The 15,527-nt window shown below is 48.4% G+C and overlaps 1 protein-coding gene across 9 annotated transcripts in view; it reads right to left on the bottom strand.

The window, feature by feature from the left end:
• The window catches only part of PKN2 (protein kinase N2), a 218,713-nt gene that overhangs the window by 152,536 nt on the left and 50,650 nt on the right, over positions 1 to 15,527 (bottom strand). The gene's annotated exons all lie outside the window — the stretch shown is intronic.

The following is a 15,527-nucleotide window of genomic DNA, read 5'->3' as shown; positions in this document are numbered from 1 at the left end:
AGAAACAGAGCCTAAATTATGCAGAGAAATAAACTGGTATCTGAAAAATATTGAAAACTACTTCAAAACTACCTTCTCACCAACATGAGAAGAATCACTGCATATTGCACCATTACTTGCCACCATAGTGTGCCATAAGGCAATTTACTGAACACAACAGCACAGAAAGATTTCTATTGGCCAGATAAAATTCTCTCACTCCATACAGAGCATTTTAAAGCAAAGATGCAAAACTGTGAGGTAAGGAACATTGGCAGCAGAGTGGCTGAGTCAGAACTACCCACTGACTTAAAACTCTTTGCAATGATTTTGCAGACTAAATGCAGACTATTTGTGAGAACAGAGCCTGTATTTAGTTAGCTTTCTTTACAACCTATTTGGAGGTAAAGTCAGTCAGTGATGAATGTGACTTTGTCTGAATTACTGGAAATTCATGAAACATTTCCTCTTCCCCCCACCTAGAATAAATGGCAGTGGTCTAGTGAGTTACTATACTGGGAAGGCAGGTTTTAATTTTAATCCAAGTCACAGTTTTCATTTTTGGAACATCATGATTATTAGTTATTGAAGCTACCTGATGTACTAAACATTTGGTTTTGAAAAGTTAAGTAGATTTATAATTTTAACACATTAAAGTGTGTGCTCAGTTTCAATCAAAGTTATCTATTTGCTTACAATACAACAGATACTTTCTACAAATGACTTGTTCAAAACAGAACTTTAAAATTTCCAATCATTTTTTTTTTTTAATATAGAGGCAATAAACCTCTCAATTATCCAAAAACAAACTTTTTAGGTAATGATATAATATCCTTGGGGCTCATTTTCAAAGCACACAGGGGTATATTTATTAAGCTATGTTAGCGTTTTTAACGCACCTGTAAATTTAAGGCGCGTTAAACGCTAACTCGTCTATACATTTCTATGGGTGTGTTAACGATTAACGTGTGTAAACCATTTACGCGCGTTAAAAACACTAACGCGCCCATAGTGCCGCTTAGTAAACATAGGCATTAGACTTACAAAGTTCCATAGGTTACTATGAAACTTTATAAGCCTACTAGTAAAAAAGGCCTGTTTCTGTCAGAAATGAAACGGGCGCTAGCAAGGTTTTCCTCGGAGTGTATGTTTGAGAGAGAGAGTGTGTGTGAGAGATGGAGAGTGTGATAGACAGAGAGTGTGTCAGAGACAGTGTATGTGACAGACAGAGAGTGATTGAATGTGAGTGTGTGCGCGCCCCCTCCCCCCTCCCTTTATGGTCTGAGGCCCCCCCTTCCACCCCCAACTTTCTGGTCTTAGGACCCCCCTCACCCCCTCCCTCCAGCCACCCCTGTCCAGCGACCCTCCTCTCCCCCTGCCCCCCCCTGCAGCCACCCATATCCAGCAACCCTCCTCTCCCCTGCCCCCCTGCAGCCACCCATGTCCTGCGACCCTCCTCTCCCGTTGCCCCCCCTGCAGCCACCCATGTCCAGCGACCCTGCTCTCCCCCTGCCCCCCCTCCAGCCACCCATGTCCAGCGACCCTGCTCTCTCACCTGCCCTTCCTTCATCCACCCAGGTTGTGTAATGAAATCTTCGGGGCAGGCAGGAAAGATCCACCTGGTATCATTATGGCTGTAAAGTATTATGCATGCCCTAATCCTACCTTTGAAATGCCCCCGACATGACCCCTTGTGATTTGGACGCAGCGCAGACTAATTGCATAGATAAACGTCTGTAAAATAGGTTTCGAAAATACTGATTTGGACGTTTTGAGAAGAAATTTGTCCAAATGGTGATTTATGACACTTTTTGGATGTTTTTCTCTTTTGAAAATGAGCCCTAAAGTCTCCCCCCCACACACACACACACATGGCCCAATGCATTACTGCGAGAGAAGCAGTTCTGACTTATGCCACATAGAAACACAAACCTGGCAGTTAGGATATTGTTCCTTTCAAACTAAGTCTCCCCTCCTCTATGTGTCAGTCACAGACATACACATATACAACACAGAAAATACATACATACACACAAATACACAGAGGGATTGGAAATTATTCTATGAGACTTGACTCATGCTTTACCCTTTAACATGCACTTTTTTTTCTTACATTCGTACCCCGCGCTTTCCCACTCATAGCAGGCTCAATGCGGCTTACATATTATATACAGGTACTTATTTGTACCTGGGGCAATGGAGGGTTAAGTGACTTGCCCAGAGTCACAAGGAGCTGCCTGTGCCTGCAGTGGGAATTGAACCCAGTTCCCCAGGACCAAAGTCCACCACTCTAACCACTAGGCCACTCCTCCACTCCATCCCATGTTGCCACACCCCTTTCCTTGTTCAGTTGGCTGTGATTCTGATGTGTATTTTATTTCCTTTGTTGTAAGTTCTACTAAGAAACTTTGTGAATGAACCATATAGCCTTCTCGATGGTTGCTAAGTATGGTGACAATTAATTATGTAGCTTGCTATCGGTTGCTATCTGAACTACCAACTAGTGGTGGAGAAGACAGTACAGTTAAGTTTAATACTATTTGATAAACCACTAACATCCATCCTTTGAAATATGCTGACAGCATAATCAAACAAAATGATGTACTATTACAGAACTTCATTTTATTATTCTTTCCATACCAACTGAAAGTTTTGGTACTGTTCTATTGAAACTGTCCCCCTTCCCCCTCATCCATTTAGGTCACAAATACACACAGATTCACAAACATACACACACAGAAGGGTTGGAAAGACTTCCATGAGCCATGTTTCGCATACTTTTCTTTTTCAACTCAATGGAAATGGTGAAAAGAAATTATATACCAAGGGTCAAAAAAATGTATGGCATATTGAGTTCAAAAATGGACCAGATTGTACGAAGGATCCCAAGTCCTCTCCCCCACCCCCCCCAAAAAAAATTGGTGTAATAGAATTCTATGGGGAAAAGAGTTCCAGCACTTGCAGCACAGAAACACTGACACATTTGAAACACAGCTACATACATATACACACATAGGCATACTCTTACACATATGCTTATAGAAACTTACAAATACATATGCACCCACATACACAAACACACAAAGGAGCTGGATATTATTCCAAGAGGCATGCTCTTTGTTGTAAATTCCATCTGAGGTTTAAAAGTACAGTGCATTCTTTGAAATTTGTTAATAGTGACATTTAGGGCAATGCTTGTCAATCTTTTTATAGTTGTGACCCCATCATAAATAAAACTGTGTGACCCTCTGGAAATGCAGAATAATGATGCAACTATGGCCAGCTCACCCAAGTCTTGACCCCAAATGTTTGGAAAACTCTCATCTAGGGATACTTCTCAACCCAGTATTCAAGGCACACCCAGCCAGTCAGATTTTCAGGATATCCACAATGAATATGCATGAGATAGATTTGCATACCAAAGGAGCAGTGCATACAAATCTATTTCACGCACATTTATTGTTGATTTGCTGAAACCTGACTGGCAGCGTGTGCCCCGAGGACTGGGTTGAGAAGCACTAATCTAGGGGGCAATTCTATAAGTAGGCACTTCTCGATGCCCCGTCATGAGACCCTATTCTATTACAGTATCTGGGTGCTGAAACTGTTACAGAATACTAACATAATCAAGTACTGGCATGCCTTACATTTATGCACTCACACTTAAACCAGACACAGACCTGGCGTAATTAAGAGACATGCCTATGTCCCACCCATGCTCTGCCCACGTGCAAACCCTTCTTGCATATACACACTATCCTGCTTATAATCGAAAGAGAAAAACGCCTATATTGCGACCCAAATCGGGAGATGGGCGTCTTTCTCCCGTGGGCGCCCAAATCGGTATAATCGAAAGCCGATTTTGGGCGTTTCCAACTGCAATCCGTCACGGAAACGGGTAAAGTTGACGGGGGCGTGTTGGAGGCGGAACTGGGGCATGGTTATCAGCCGAGGAAAGATGGGCGACTTTAGCTCATAATCGGAAAAAAAAGGCGTTTTACCGCAATTTTGGGTCACTTTTTTTGGACCCTTTTTTTTCACGAACAGGTCCCAAAAAAGTGCCCCAACTGACCAGATGACCACTGGAGGGAATCGGGGATGACCTCCCCCAGTGGTCACTAACCCCTCCCACCAAAACCCCCCACTTTAAATACTTTTTTTCCAGCCTCAAATGCCGTACCCACCTCCATGACAGCAGAATGTGTTCTATCCTGTGACAGCCTTTCCCTGGTTCTGATGTGGCTCTCGGGTGAGTGTGACACCCTTTCTGTTGTGCCCTGTTTTGTTTCCGGTAGTCCATGAGGTAGTGGCCATTTTTGTAAGCCAGTTTTAGATCCCTTTCATGTGTTAGCCATGTTACAGAACTTAGTTCTTACCTTGAATGTGGCTGAAAGAGGGCATTGTACACCATTCTGCCAGCTCTGACCTACTGCTAATCTCAGTACCATGGAGACTCGTTGCCAGTGGGGCACAACCTCTGATCTGCAGTTAACTGTGAGTAAGCGTGCTTATTCCAATGAAGGACGTTTTCAGAGAGATTAGACTTCGTTATATAGCAGCAACAAGTCCTAGAGGCCTGCGTGTATGCAGGTCCCTGGAGCACGTTTAGTGGGTACCGCAGTGCTCTTCAGCCAGGTGGACCCAGGCCCATCCCCCCCCCCCCCCACCTGTAACACTTGTGCTGGTAAATGGGAGGCCTCCAAAACCCACTGTACCCACATGTAGGTACCCCCTTCACCCCTAAGAGCTACGGTAGTGTTGTACATTTGTGGGCAGTGGGTTTTGGGGGAGGGGGTTGGGTGCACAGCACCCGTGGTAAGGGAGCTATGCATGTGGAAGCGTTGTCTGAAGTCCACCGCACTGACCTCTAGGGTGCCCAGTTGGTGTCCTGGCATGTCAGGGGGCGAGTGTACTATGAATCGTGGCCCCTCCCACGACCAAATGGCTCGGATTAGGACGTTTTTGAGCTGGGCGTTTTTAGTTTCCATTATCGCTAAAAAAAACAAATGCCCAGCTGAAAAACGTCCATTTTTTTGAAAATACGGTCTGTCCCGCCTCTTCACGTACCCGTTTTCGGACATAGACGCCCATGGAGATAGGCGTTCGCGTTCGATTATGCCCCTCCACGCCACTTACACACGCCATTACAGAATAGCACGTTCAGGTACAGTAGGTATTTTTCAGCCCCTGGATGGCTTACAATCTAAATTTGTACCTGAGGCAATGGAGGGCTAAGTGATATGCCCAAGATCACAAGGCGCGACAGTGCAATTTGAACTGGCCTACCCTGGTTCCCAGCCTACTGCTCTAACCATTAGGCTACTCCAGAGTAGATTTCATGGAGTTTCCCCCCAGGGATAAGCAGTGGATTGACCCTAACCTACCTTAATAATTTATGGACTTTTACTTGAAGTATTTGTGCAAACCTTTTTTAAACTCAGCTGCACTTTTAGCACAATCTTTGGCAACTACTTCCAGAGCTTAATATCATTATTATTTTTAATATCATCATCATCCTATATAATAATTCTCACCGCCAACGTTCTAATCTTGCTGCCTGTGTCCGTGGCTCCTTCGGAGTTCCTGAGCTAGGCTCTGAAGTCAGGTTGACGTCACCGCTGCCATTATGCTGTGAAACTTCAGAACCCGCGAAAAAAGAAAAAAAAAAAACCATTCCTTGCCTCACAGCTGATCCATGTCCAGCGACCTTCCTCTCTCCCCTGCCCCCCCTGCAGCCACCCATGTCCAGTGACCCTCCTCCCCCCATATAGCCACCCATGTCCAGTGACCCTCCTCTGTCCCCTCCCCCCTGCAGCCACCCATGTCCAGCGACCCTCCTCTCCCCTGCCCCCCCCCCCGCAGCCACCCATGTCCAGCGACCCTGCTCTCTCACCTGCCCCCCATCCAGCCACCCAGGTTGTGTAGCGAATTCCTCGGGGCAGGCAGGAAAGATCCCGGTCCTGCCTGCCTGCTGCTGGCGCTGACCCCCCCCCCTGCTGCTGCATCGATGTTCAAAATGGCCACCGACACTTACAAGGGCGGCCTCCAAGACTACAGCAGAAGTCTCGCGAATCCGCCATTGGAAGTTTCGGCGGCCATTTTGAACAGTGATCTGGCAGCGGGGGGGGGGGGGGGGGGGGTCAGCGCCAGCAGCGGGCAGGCAGGACCCGGGGATCTTTCCTGCCTGCCCCGAAGAATTCGCTACACAACCTGGGTGGCTGGAGAGGAGGGGCGCTGGACATGGGGGGGCAGGGACGCTAGACATGGGTGGCTGCAGGGGGAGAGGAGGGTCGCTGAACATGGGTGGCTGCAGGGGGGCAGGGTGAGAGGAGGGTCGCTGGACATGTGTGGCTGGAGGGAGGGGGTGAGGGGGTCCTGAGACCAGAGAGGTGGGGGTGGAAGGGGGTCCTCAGACCATAAAGGGGGGGGGGGGTCCTGAGGGGGGGTGGGGGCACTCACTCTCTGTCTCTCACATACACTCTGTCTCTCACACAAACACACATACACACTATGTCTCTCTCTCTCATTCTCTCTCTGACACACACACTCTCAAACATGCACTCTGAGGAAAACCTTGTAGTGCCCGTTTCATTTCTGACAGAAACGGGCCTTTTTTTACTAGTTTTAAAATATACTTCCTAGTAACATTACGGTGCATTCCCTAGGCCAGTGTTTCTCAAGTAGGTCCTGGAGTACCCCCTTGCCATCAGGTTTTCAGGCTATACACAATGAATATGCATGAAAGAAATTTGCATATAATGGAGGCAGTGTATGCAAACTGATTTCATGCATATTCATTGTGGATATCCTGAAAACGTGACTGGCAAAGAGGATACTCCAGGACCAACTTGGGAAATATTGCCCTAGGCTTTATGTTTAATCAGATTCCCTTTGTCTAATATTTTATTTTGTTTAAAGATCAGAAATTATTCAGTGTAACATATCTGCAATAATAGGGGACATGAGGAGAGAGGGGGAATTTTTCACATTACTGCAGGTTTCTTATTTCAAATGCACCTGAAAAGATTTTCTTAGGAGATTTTATTTCAACAGCAAACTTTCCTTTCAAATTCTCCTTTTGCCTGCCTTAGCCATGCCTTCAAACTATCCTTCCAGTGCTTATGCTTTTTCCTACTTACTTCCTTTGGATCCATTTTCCATTTTTTGAAATATGTTCTTTGCCTATACTAGCCTCTCTCACCTTATCTTTTGACCACACCAGCATTAATTTGGCCTTTCTTTGCCTTTTTAAATGTGTGGAATACATCCCATCTGTCCTTCCAAGATGATCATTTTAAACATAGAACATTAAAAATTATGGCAGATAAAGCCCATACAGCCTATCCAGACTGACTACTAAGCTCTACAATCCTGTTGTAGAGACAAAGCATGTAGCGCAACAGTGAAGCACTATTCTACATTATGAACCTGACTTTTCACAGACTTAGGCCATGTCAGTTTCCATGCAGAGGCTTGTTCCTGTAATAGTTCTCAAGCACACTGCTGACACATCAAGGCTAACAGAGGCAAATCAACTGTTCAAAACAACTTTTGTTTACTGTGCTGGGTGGGGACCTTCATGGAGAAGAAGAAAATATCTAAAGCATCAAGAGCAGGGTCTGTGGTCCCCCAAAAACACAACACTGGCAAACCCCAGATGAAGTCTTTTCCTAACCTGACTCTTCAATTTCTGAGGAAAAGGTACCGAGCTGTATATCTTTTCAGATATTATGGAGATAGAATTTTAAAAGAAACTAATCAACAGTAGATTCTGGAAGCAAAATAAGGCCCACTGCACTGTCTATCCAGTCTGCCCATCCACACTATGTATTCAGCTCTAAAAAATCCCTTCTCCTTCAGATATTCTCCAAGCTTTTTAAATGCTGTTCTCTATAGTCTTAAATATTTTGATAACAAAGATCATATTATGCATTCACTCAAGAATGCTAACTAGTCTGAAATTATTGTGTCAAAGTTGAAGTTATGTTTTATCTTGCAGTCTCCGATTTATCACCAAGCACCTCAGAGCATTGGTGTCCTCTGCAGACCTTACACTCTTATTTCTTATCTCTGCATGCTCTTTAAGGAGCTTTTTTGCTAAAGTGTGTTAGGCACTTAAAACGCGATTTAGCATGCAGCAACAGGTTTTGTGCCATTTTGTATTTATTAACATTTATAATCCGCCCATATCCAATTACTGTGTACTAAACCATACATTGAGGGCATTTGGAATTAGGGGGCAGTCACTAGGCAAAGCAGAGATGGAGATTGGGTGTGGAAGGCACTATGCAGGTAGTGCGTGGCACTATCCATTACTTTTTTGCATTAAGCCACGGTAACTGAAAAATCTAATGCACTTTAGTAAAAGGGCACCTAAGATCTTCAACACTGCAATCAATGAAGTCAGTAATTCTAAGAGCAGGTCCCAATGAACCACATACCACTGAGCCAGAGACGGTCACGCCTAGCTAAGAAGAACAGAAAAGAGGAGTAGGGTTACTCAGATATGGAGAGATAAATATAAAGGTGAACAACAAAAGGGGCCTAAGGTGGAAGAAAATCCAGTAAAATCCAAGTGACACCCCCAAAGGAAGAGAAAAAATATAAACTGCCAAAAAAAACAAGCAAAAAAATGGTGGAAAAAAATAATGTATTCTTCTGACTCCTTAAAATGTTTTGCTGGCAACCATAATTTTTTTTACACCACATCTATAAGCCTAAATTAGAGTGCCCTGGTTTCTTTTATAAGACACTTGCCAGCAAGAAGGCCTGTGTTTTTATTTAGAGTTCTCACAGCATCTAATCTGCAACTAGCATTCAGTATCTCCGCTCAAATTCTGCCAATGCCATATTCTATCTGATCAAATTCTGTTGTCTAAGCTCTTATATAACTTCCAATTTTCACTTTTTGGGTTTTTCCACCATTATCAACATGTCACTAGCAGAGTTTAACAATTCAAAAACTTCATGCTAATATTTTCAGTTCATCATTTTTGGTTAAAAAACATAATACAGTTTGTCCATTTTGGTTCTAGACTTGCTAACTTTTTAAACTTTGTAAGTTTCTGAGTTTTCATGGGAACAAAGCAAATGATGGTTTGATGTGAGACTCATCTGTCCACCAAGTTTCTGAAGCAATTCTGCTACTTTAAGGGGATAGAAGGTAAAATTATGTATCATACCTGATAATTTTCTTTCCATTAATCATAGCTGATCAATCCATAGACTGGTGGGTTGTGTCCATCTACCTTTTGCCTCCCTATATGTGGTCATGTGCTGCCGGAAACTCCTCAGTATGTCGATATCAAAGCTCCATCCGCAGGACTCAGCACATAGAGAATTACACCCACAAAGGGACACTCTGCCCAGCTCACCACCGCCGAAACGGGGGAGGGGAATTAACCCAGCTCATCCCCACACAAGTGGGGGAGGGGAATCCGTCCAGCTCATCCCCGCGGAGCGGGGGAGGGACACCACACCCGCCGATGCGGGGGGATCTGGCTTATCCTGCAACCGCAACCGCGGGAGGAGCTGACTGACCCTAACACCGCCGAAGCGGGAGGGGTACAAAACTGCCCTACTGCCGCACGAAGCGGGAGGGAGCGCCGGCAGAATTTAAGTCTCAATCCAGCCCCTTAAAACGGAGGGGAGAGGAATGCAGCAGCTCACTGTAACACAAATTCGTCTCAACTCTTGAAGAATTCATTGAAAAACTTGAACACGAAGTCCTCCTGAACAGGAACTGAAGACTAAACTTGAACCTGAAATGCAACCAGAATATAAACAGTACAGATATCTGGGAGGGGCTATGGATTGATCAGCTATGATTAATGGAAAGAAAATTATCAGGTATGATACATAATTTTACCTTCCATATCATCAAGCTGATCAATCCATAGACTGGTGGGATGTACCGAAGCAGTACTCACCCAGGGCGGGACATAGAAATCCCTGACCGCAACACTGAAGCTCCAAACCGGGCCTCCGCCCGAGCAGCCACAGTCAAGCGGTAATGCTTGGAGAATGTATGGGCCGAAGCCCAAGTTGCCGCCTTGCATATCTCTTCCAAGGAGACGGAACCGGCCTCTGCCATCGAGGCCGCCTGAGCTCTTGTGGAGTGAGCCTTCAGCTGGATAGGCGGCACCTTCCCCGCGGCCACATAAGCCGCTGCAATGGCTTCCTTGACCCATCTTGCCACTGTAGGCTTAGCAGCCTGCAGACCCCTACGAGGACCTGCAAACAGGACAAACAGATGATCCGATTTCCGGAAATCATTGGTCACTTCCAAGTATATGATGATGACTCGTCTCACATCCAGACATTTGAGAGCAGAGTATTCCTCTGGGTAGTCCTCCCTACGAAAGGAAGGGAGACAGAGCTGCTGATTCACATGGAAGCGAGAAACAATCTTGGGCAGGAAGGAAGGCACTGTGCGAATAGTCACTCCTGCCTCAGTGAACTGCAGAAAAGGCTCTCGACATGAGAGCGCCTGGAGCTCGGAAACTCTTCTGGCTGAAGTGATAGCCACCAAAAAGACTGCTTTCAACGTCAGGTCTTTCAGAGATGCCCTCGACAAGGGTTCAAAAGGCGGCTTCTGCAATGCTCTTAGCAGCAGATTGAGATTCCATGCAGGCACCACAGAGTGCAGAGGAGGGCGCAGGTGATTAACTCCCTTGAGAAAGCGCACCACATCTGGCTGTGAAGCCAGGGAAACACCCTTCAGGCGGCCCCTGAAGCAAGTCAGAGCCGCTACCTGGACTTTAAGGGAACTGAGCGACAGGCCTTTCTCCAGACCTTCTTGCAGGAACGCCAACACTGAAGAAATTGGAGCAGTGAAGGGAGAAAGTGAGCCTGCTTCACACCACGCTGCAAAGGTACGCCAAACCCTGGCGTAAGCAGTAGAAGTAGAGCGCTTCCTCGCTCTCAGCATAGTGGCGATGACCTTGTCTGAGAAGCCCTTCTTTCTCAGACGCTGCCGCTCAATAGCCAGGCCGTAAGACCAAAGGGGGAGGGATCCTCCATCACCACGGGACCCTGATGTAACAGGCCCTGCTCCACAGGCAGTCGCAGAGGATCGTCGACTGAGAGCCTGATCAAGTCCGCATACCAGGGACGTCTGGGCCAGTCCGGACCCACCAGGATTATCCGGCCCGGATGCTTTGCCACCCGGTCTAGCACCCTGCCCAACATGGGCCAGGGCGGGAACACATAGAGAAGCTCTTGTGTCGGCCACTGTTGGAGAAGAGCATCTACTCCCAGGGATCGAGGGTCCCGTCCTCTGCTGAAAAAGCGCGGCACTTGGCAATTGGCCGATGACGCCATCAGATCTAGGCTCGGCTGGCCCCAGCGCTTCGTGATGTCCAAGAACGCCTGAGCAGATAGCTGCCACTCTCTGGGCTCCAAGGTATGGTGACTGAGAAAGTCCGCCTTGACATTCATGACTCCGGCAATGTGGGCCGCTGACAGCTGTTCCAGGTTCGCTTCTGCCCACTGGCATAGATTCATGGCCTCCTTGGCTAGAGGGGCGCTCTTGGTACCTCCCTGGCGGTTGACATAGGCCACAGCAGTGGCATTGTCCGACAGGACCCGTACTGGCTTCAACGCCAGTACCGGGATGAACTCCAAAAGCGCCAACCGAATGGCTCTGAGTTCCAGGAGGTTGATAGACCACTTTGCCTCTGCAGGAGACCAGAGCCCCTGCGCTGTCCTTCCCAAGCAGTGGGCTCCCCAGCCCGTCAAAGAGGCATCCGTCGTGACGACAATCCACTCTGGGGTCACCAGAGGCATTCCTGCAGACAACTTGTCTGTCTGCAGCCACCAGCTCAGCGCCTTGCGCATTGCTGGGTCCAAGGGAAGGCGCACAGCATAATCCTCCAACATCGGAGTCCAGCGCTGCAACAGAGAGTGTTGTAGTGGTCTCATATGAGCCCTGGCCCAGGGCACTACTTCCATCGTGGCCGTCATAGAGCCCAACAGCTGCACATAGTCCCAAGCCCGAAGAGGAGAGGCTACTCGGAACTGGTCCACCTGAGCCTGAAGTTTGACAATCCGATTGTCTGGCAGGAACACTCTGCCCACTTGGGTGTCGAATCGAACTCCCAGATACTCCAGGGACTGAGTCGGGCGCAGCTGGCTCTTCTTCCAGTTGATGATCCACCCCAGGGAGCTCAAAAGAGCAACCACCCGGTTCACAGCTTTGCCGCACTCTGCATAAGAGGGGGCTCGGATCAACCAGTCGTCCAGATAAGGATGGACTTGTACTCCTTCCTTTCGCAGGAAGGCCGCGATGACCACCATTACTTTGGAAAAGGTCCGCGGAGCAGTAGCCAACCCGAAAGGGAGGGCTCTGAACTGGAAGTGTCGTCCCAGGACTGCAAAACGCAGGAAGCGTTGATGAGGAGGCCAGATGGGAATATGCAGGTACGCTTCCTTGATGTCCAAGGAAGCCAAGAACTCTCCTGCCTTCACTGCCGCTATAACAGAGCGGAGAGTCTCCATGCGAAAGTGCCGCACTTTCAAAGCCCGATTGACCCCTTTGAGGTCGAGGATAGGCCGGACAGAACCTCCTTTCTTTGGTACCACAAAGTAAATGGAGTAACGTCCCTTGCCATTCTGATTTTCTGGCACCGGAACGACCGCACCCAGGCGGATCAGGTTGTCCAAGGTCTGCTGCACTGCCACAGCTTTGACCGGAGACTTGCAGGGAGAGAGTACAAACCCGTCTCTTAAGGGTCGGCAGAACTCTAGCTTGTAGCCGTCTCTGATGACTTCCAGCACCCAAGCGTCTGAAGTTATTGTGGTCCACTCGCCCAGAAACGAGGACAGCCGTCCTCCAATCTGCACTGGGGCGTGGACCAAGGCCCCGTCATTGGGTACGAGACCCTGGGGGAGGACCGGAGGGAGCACCTCCGGGACGGCGGTCTCTGCGAAAGGAATGCTGCTTGGGGGAGAAAGTCCTCTTGAAGGAAGAGGGGGCAGAGGAGCCCGACCTGCCCGGGCGGTACCGACGGGCTTCCTGAAACCGTCCTCTGGAGGTACCGGAACGAGTACTAGCCCGAGCCCTGACCTCTGGTAACTTCTTGCCCTTAGACGTGCCGAGATCGGTCACGATTTTGTCCAGCTCGACCCCAAAGAGCAGCTTGCCTTTAAAAGGCAATCTAGCCAGGCGGGATTTAGAGGCGTGGTCAGCAGACCAATGTTTCAGCCAAAGCCACCGCCGCGCAGAGACTGTCTGAGCCATGCCTTTAGCTGAGGCTCTCAAGACATCATACAGCAAGTCTGCCAAATAGGCTAAGCCCGATTCCAGGGCCGGCCAATCAGCCCTCAAGGAATGATCCGAGGGGGAAGCCCGCTGCACCATAGTCAGGCACGCCCTGGCCACATAGGAACCGCAAACCGAGGCCTGCAAACTTAAAGCAGTCGCCTCAAAGGACGACCTTAAGGCCGCCTCCAATCTTCTGTCTTGGGCGTCCTTTAGGGCCGTGCCACCTTCCACCGGCAAAGCCGTTTTCTTAGTCACCGCAGTGATTAAAGAATCCACGGTAGGCCACAGATAGGCCTCACGTTCACTTTCAGGCAAAGGATAGAGGCGGGACATAGCCCTAGCCACTTTGAGGCTCGCTTCCGGGACATCCCATTGAGCCGAAATTAAGGTGTGCATGGCATCATGCACGTGGAAGGTTCTAGGCGGGCGTTTCGTCCCCAGCATAATGGCAGAGCCAACAGGGGCTGAGGGAGAGACGTCCTCCGGAGAGGAAATCTTCAAAATGCCCATGGCCTGCACTAACAGGTTGGGCAAATCCTCTGAGCTAAAAAGCCGCGCTGCAGAGGGGTCATCCGCTCCAACCGAGCGGGGATCCGTCTCCTCCAAGGAATCCGCAAAGGACCGTTGGGAGAACTCAGATACGCTGCCCTCATCTACATCGGAGGAGACAAAGTCCTCCAAGGCCTGGGAATCAACCCGAGGGCGTTTACCTCCGGGGACCTCAACCTCTTTACCAAACGAGGGAGCAGGGGCAGCGTTTTGCATAAGGAAGGCCTGATGCAGCAGCAAAACAAACTCGGGGGAGAAACCCCCCAGACTGTGCACTTCCGCAGCCTGGGCTACAGCCCTAGACGCACCCTCAACCGGCGCTCGCAAGAGCGGGGGAGAGACATGCTGCGCATCCAAAATGGCGTCCGGCGCGACACTCCGCGAAGGAGCCGCGCGGGAAAAACGGCGCTTAACTTTAGCCGCTTTGGTGCCGTCGCCCAAATTAAGGGCGTCCATGGCATTAATGTCTCCCTCAAGGGCGGCCCACGAAAAAGCCGTCCGAGCCGCGTGGCCGGCCAAGATGGCGGAGGCGAGCAGCGGGGGATGGACATTTATGGCGGGAAAAACCGCCACGCCGGAAGAAGGACCGGGACACTCATCGGTCACGAAACTGTCACCCAACAAGGGCGAATCAGACTTTAAGACCCCCGCATCCCCTCTAGAAGCGCCTAAGCGATCCGGGGAGCGACTCTTTGCGCCCTCGCCCTCCGACGCCATATGCCACGTGGAGATCAATCGGGGAACCCCCTGCCCGCTATAAAAAGGTAAAAATTACCTGCTTTCCGCTCCGAGCTGTAACGACCTGGTGTCCCAGTGAGTAGCTGCAATAAACGTTTAAATAAACGTCGAAATAAACGCCTTTAAGGACGTTCAAAATTTTTTTTTTTTTAACGGAGCCAGCGGGAGGGGGGAGAAAAGGAGGGACCTGGCGCCACCAGGTTTGCACTTGCTCAAGAAGAGCCCTCAACCCCAGGCACTCAACAAAACCTAAAAATTAGGCTTGGAGGCCTAGCCAGAGCTGCTGCTGTGTGTGACCACCACCTGCTGAGATAGAGAACATACTGAGGAGTTTCCGGCAGCACATGACCACATATAGGGAGGCAAAAGGATTGCTCTCTATCTCCACCTGCTGGTAGATGGACACAACCCACCAGTCTATGGATTGATCAGCTTGATGATATGGAAGTCTGTAAATTTAATGCAATATTAATCACACAAGACCAGTGTACAAGAGTAGAGCTACATTTAGAAAAATCTGGTAGCAGTCAACACTTTTAGGAGTCAGGGACACTTTTACCTTGCTTTTTGTTGTTTTTGCTATTTTGCTTGGCTTCCTTCTTTTTTATTTCATTTTTTAATTTTACAGCTTTTTTATTATTATTTTGTTGTTGGTGGTTTGCTTTTCAGGATTTTAGGTGCCCAGGTGACCTGGTTCCTGGGATTTTTCCAGTCCTGTCAATGTACAAATATTTTTACATAGAAATATAGAAAATGATGGCAGATGAAGACCATTATGGCCTATCCAGGCTGCCCAGCCATGCCATCTACTATCCCTTCCTCTCCCTTAGAGATTATATGTGCTTGACCCAAGCTCTCTTGAATTCAGATAGAGTCTTCATCTCCACCTCCTCCACTGGGAGGCCATGCCACAAATTCACCACCCTTTACATGAAGAACTATTTCCTTAGGTTACTCCTGAATCTGCTCCTTTCACCTTCATCCTATGCCCTCTCAT

Source organism: Microcaecilia unicolor, chromosome 6 (genome assembly GCF_901765095.1).
Source record: "Microcaecilia unicolor chromosome 6, aMicUni1.1, whole genome shotgun sequence".
Lineage (NCBI taxonomy): Eukaryota > Metazoa > Chordata > Amphibia > Gymnophiona > Siphonopidae > Microcaecilia > Microcaecilia unicolor.
The sequence above is the reverse complement of the archived record's forward strand: the minus strand, read 5'-3'. Positions and strand labels throughout refer to the sequence as shown.